Genomic DNA, 5,497 nt, shown 5'->3' on the forward strand with positions numbered 1-5,497 from the left:
GGAAAATACAGGAAAAACAAAGTGATAAAAAAGAAAGCAAAAACCCACTAAACAAATAATGGAAAGTCAAGTTCTGCATATGAAACACAGTAAAATGTGCACTCTTTGTAACATTTGATGAGATAGAAGAAAGTAGTACTGATTGTTCTTGATGGTAAGAACATCCCTCCATGAGCAGCATTCATGTCCTGATATTGGATGTTAGAAAGGCTAATAAATTAGAGAAAGAAAGCATTCTTACTTCTTGTGTGTGTTTTGTGATGAAATCTATTTTAAAGTCAAATTTGTGGAAATGCTTACTGGTTTTTAACCTTCATAAATTTTCTGTAAACAATGAATGCAACACATAATTATTTTTAAAAGGGAATAACTAACTGACGAAGCATGAACACAGGTACTTGTAACTATTGAAAAATAGAGTGGGGTGTGGTGGTGTGTACAGATGCTGATACTCAGAAATAATAAAGTTTCCAATGTAGATTAAGCAAGAAATCACAGAATGCATATCATTCTGATTTCATAAATGATAATCAATTAAACACTAAAGCCTTTTAATATTTGATTCATTAGTCCTGAAAAGAAAGAAGTGGCCCCATAAGCTAAATTGGTTTTCTTTGCTCTCTAATTGCCATTGGAAAAAATAATGGGAACACCTAATACATTGTGAAGGGTCTTCTATGTATATGTTTCAAGATTATGGTCAATATCAGACAACTAGTAGTAAGTATGGCTAAATTTATTGCGTTTTAGAACTTTACATAGTTGCAGATAGAGTGGAGGATGCTGATTTGGGTCTAAATTTTAGAAACTACTGTTTTATATGGTACTGGGGATTGAAACCAGGGGTGTTTTATCATTCATATATATTCACAATTCTTCAATATTTTATTTTGAGAACTGGTCTCTTTTAGTAACAAAGGGTGGTCTTGAAGTTGCGATCCTTCAAGGCCTCAGCCTCTATGATTTTTCAGATTACAGGTATGTACCACCACATCAGGCCAAGACACTACCTATTAATTTTTACATGCATCTAATAATCAAAACTATTTAAAATATTCCTGCCTTTTCTTTTATTTAAAATATTCAATACTAACTTTCTGACATTGTTGGAGAGCATCTTCTCCTTCCCTCCTCCCACTCTGCCTGGGGCACTCACAGAAAGAAACCAGAAAAACTGGTCTGAAAATATACTAAAATTCACTCTACAGTCATTCATTTCTAAACAGAACAAAAAACAAACAAACAATTATACTGAAGCCAGAGACAGTGGAACAGGCCTGTCATCACCAACAACTTTGGAGGTTGAGGCAGGAGGACTGCAAATTGGAGGCCAGCCTCAGAAACTCAGTGAGAGTCTGTCTCTAAATAAAATTTCAAAAAAGGCTGGGGATGGGGCTCAGGAGTTCAATGTCCCTGGGTTCCATTCCTGGTACCAAAAAATAAAAAAAAAAATGCAGACTTTTTGTGCTCATGCTGGACATACCTGGAAATGGATGATTACAGCAATGACAAAGATGGAGGCAATGAGATTCCTGAGGTAGAGGTGATTCTTGTGGGAGAAAACCTCTTTAAGGGCTGGGACTTTGTCTGTGTTCGTGGCCCAGGGATGGAACAGTGCAAGATGGCGACCTCCAATTCCATGCCTGTTGGCAGAGTAGGATACAAACGTGAAGGGAAGAACAAAGGGCTGGACTCCTCTGGGTCTTGGGCCTCCTCCTGGCCAAAGCAGAGGCAGGAGAACAGAATCAGCCAGGAGACTCAGCCAGGAGACTCATGGCACCAACAGTCACAGGGTAATGATCTGGATTTTTTTGGCACCAAGGATGGAACCCAGGGGCCCTCAGCCACTGAGCCCCACTCCCAGCCTATTTGTATTTCATTCACTGACAGCATCTCACTGCGTTGCTGAGGCCTTGCTGTTGCTGAGGCTGGCCTCCAAGTTGATATCCTCCTACCGTAGCCTCAGCTACAGGCAGAAAGGGGCCTGGCCTGAGGAAAAGGCAACAGATCAGCCAGGGACACTGCAGCACAGGGCACCAAGGTCTGAGCACTTCAGAAATGGCATGAGACTGACTTTAGAACAAGAACACAGTGGGAAACGCTGTCACCATGGCCCCTGCGGCCCAGGTCGGTGCTTTACTAAACGTGGCATCTGTGGGCAGAGTGGCTAATAGCTGGGGACTCAGATGTCCCAGTCTCTCCCTGGGACTGCATTTTCCTGTTACCCCAGAGTTGGAACAGCAGGACTCGTGTCACCTTCTGGATGGCCACTCAGATGGGCCATTAGTCCTGTAGACCACATGGACAGGATATCTGTGACAGAAACGCTGTCCTAGCTTTCCCTGGCCCCCTGGCATACCCGTGGTGGTCTTCTTACAGGCCCTCTCCCTGCCACCTGTGGCTGTGTAGGACAACCGCTGATGTTTCTATGGTAAAGAATCTGGAGACATGAAACCTTGAGCATTTTGTAAAGGAGGAAGTTCAGCAATCTCAGTAGGAGAGAGTAGGGACTTGTCCTGGCTCCTCTTGCCACCAATGACCTCTCTGAATCCCTGCACTTGCTCCGCTGAGCCATAAGTGGACCCTCAAACAGACCAACTCATCTCTGCCCCAGGGCCTTTGCACCCGCCAGGTTCTCTAGATGGACCTGTATCACTCTTCCCCAGTCACCCCATCTTCCTTCTCTGCTCTATTCTGACCCCGGGGCCCTGGGATGACACTGACGCTCACACACCTTACGTTCTATCCCTTTGTATTATTAGCACCCACAGAAGCGCCTAGTGCTTAACAGCACCTTACTGACAAATGTCTGAAATGAAAGGTGGGTGACATCAATGGCAGGGTGTGGGCCTTAGAAGCTTTCTGAATGTTTAACATGCTCATTTCTTGAAAATCACTACCCTCTGATCTCTAGGAAATGGGTTGTTTCATGCACTAGTGTTATGGGGGCAAGAGCCATGTGACATCTGTACTGTCGACCTCCCTCCCAGCCTGGACTGTCCCAAACCTCAGGGAAGAAGGACCAACTGCACTCTCCACTCTAGGGGCCCTTCCACACCCCACTTTACAGGTCACAAGCTGAGCCATGGTGGCACTCCTGCTAACAGGAAAGCCTTTCAGCTGAAAGCTACCTGAGCCTGCTCCACCATCCTCTTGCCCGTCCTGGGGCTGTCCCCGTGGCACCACCATTTTGGCTCCTTACAGCACCACTCAAAGCCCCCCAGGTAAGATCTCTGCCCCAATGAGGTACCAGAGGTAGCCAAGGCAGCCACCTCCATGTCTCAGTTGTCTGTGGCCTTCATCTCTCCCTAAGTCCTAAGGCCCTCACTCTGATGTCACACTGGCTGACTCAGGCTGAATGGCTTTGCCACCTTGCCAGACATTTTCTCAGCCTGTCTCCAAGGGACAGCAAATCATTCCTTCAAAACTGTCCCCTCACTCACCATCCTGCTCCAGAGCAAAGTGATCCTCTGGCTGGCTGCCATGGCCCAAGCCTTCACTGACTGGTCCCCTGTGGTCACCACTGCTCCCACTCTTTTTGAAGGCAGCCCCCCGCCAAAACCAGGAGGTCTTGGCAGACTCCTAAACTCCTACCCAGATTTCACCGCCACATCCACAGCTGGGGCCCAGCTGCTTTGCCCCCAGATCCTCAATTCACCTTAGATTTTCTGAAATTCTAGGAAGAGTCTCCTGTCACCTTTGCCTACTCTTCTGTAAGTGTCACCGACACTCCTACCTGGGGTCCAGTCTTTCACATGGAATCTCTCAGGCACCCTGCAGGAACTCATCTGCAGTTTCCTCAATTTGATGTCATGGCACTGAAAGCCAAGAACCAGCTCCACAGTCAATTCCAAAAAAACACAAAAAATGCACACAAATATTTTCCATGAGAGACTTCCCAGCAAAAAACAGATTCAGGGATCAGAGGCCAAAAGAAAAAGAAAAGAAAAAAAAAGTCAATTTCCCTCTTCTAAGAAGTTTCACATGTTTTTCAATTTTTATTTTATTAAGATTTGTAAGCCAGGTGTCATGGTGCATGCCTGCAATCCCAGTGGCTCTGGAGGCCAAGGCAGGAGGATTGCAAATTGGAGGCTAATGTCAGCCAAATTGGGGCTCTAAGCAACTCAGCGAGACCCTGTCTCTGAATAAAATACAAAAGAGGGTTGGGGACGGGGCTCAGGGGTTAACTGTCCATGAGTTCAATCCCCAGTGCCTTCCTCCCCAAAATGGCAATACTGTGGGTTGAACCCAGGAACAGTCATTCTACTCATGACTGTTTTGAGACAGGGTCTCACTTATTTGCTAAGGCTCTCCTTGAACTTGTAATCATTGAACTAACAGCTCCTTGCCTGAACAAGTGGTTTGGTGTAGAAATTTTATGTTTAGAATCTTATTCGCTAAGAACAACTGCTAAAATATGTGCAGATGATTGCCCAAGGATATTCACTTCGATGCTAACTGTGACTGAGAAAGAACTGAAATGTCCACCAGAAGACAATAGACTAAAATCAACACTTCTTTATCTTTTCAGTGCAGGTTCCTGCTAAGAAATTTGAGGCAGGATTACTCTGTGGCATGCCAACTGTCCTTGAAATATTCTTATAAGACATGAAAGTTTAGATATTATTTTGATTGTAAGTGTTGTTGTTGTTATTGTTATAATAATAATAATAATTATTATTATTATTATTATAATTATTATTATTATTATTATTATTATTATTATTATTATTATTATTATTTCGTACTAGGGATTTAACCCAGGACCACTTAACCCCTGAGCCCTGTCCCCAGCTACTTTTATATTTTATTTAGAGACAGGGCCTCACTAAGTTGCTGAGGCTGGCCTCCAGCTTGTGATCCTCCTGCCTCGGCCTCCTGAGCTGCTGGCATGATAGGCTTGAGCTTCTGCACTCAGCTATAATTTTAAACATTTGCACACTGAAAATTCAGAAGAAATGATTCTGAAACAGTTGTTTCCCCCAGAGGAATACTCTGCATACATGAAAACTTCCAGCAGATGTGCCCAACGGGAGGCAGGGCCCTTACCTTGGTCGGTGTTGATGGTGGTGGGGTTGAAGGCCTTCCCCAGGATGGTTTCACAAATGTTGCTTGAGATGGAGAGGTAAAAGCCAGAGCCCAGGCCGTGCCCTTTATAATGAAGCTCATGCAAAAGGAAGACGATCAAGCCTGCCACAAAGAACTGCGGAATTAAAATAAATTAATTAATAGAAGTGAACTCTGTGTTACTGGCCCCAGTGCCCTGGTTCCTTCCATCTTCCATGACAGGGCTCTCTGCTATGAGGGCCAAATAAGAGACCCTTCCTCAATCTGCCTCATGAAAATTCAGAAGCCAAAGCCAGGGTCTTTCAATTCTCTATTTTTTTTTTAAATCTATTTTTTAGTTGGAGGTGAACACAACATCTTTTTTTTATTTTTATGGGGTGCTGAGGATCGAGCCCAAGGCCTTGTACATGCCAGGTGAACCTCTGCCACT

The sequence above is a fragment of the Callospermophilus lateralis genome, unplaced genomic scaffold (genome assembly GCF_048772815.1).
Source record: "Callospermophilus lateralis isolate mCalLat2 unplaced genomic scaffold, mCalLat2.hap1 Scaffold_707, whole genome shotgun sequence".
NCBI lineage: Eukaryota > Metazoa > Chordata > Mammalia > Rodentia > Sciuridae > Callospermophilus > Callospermophilus lateralis.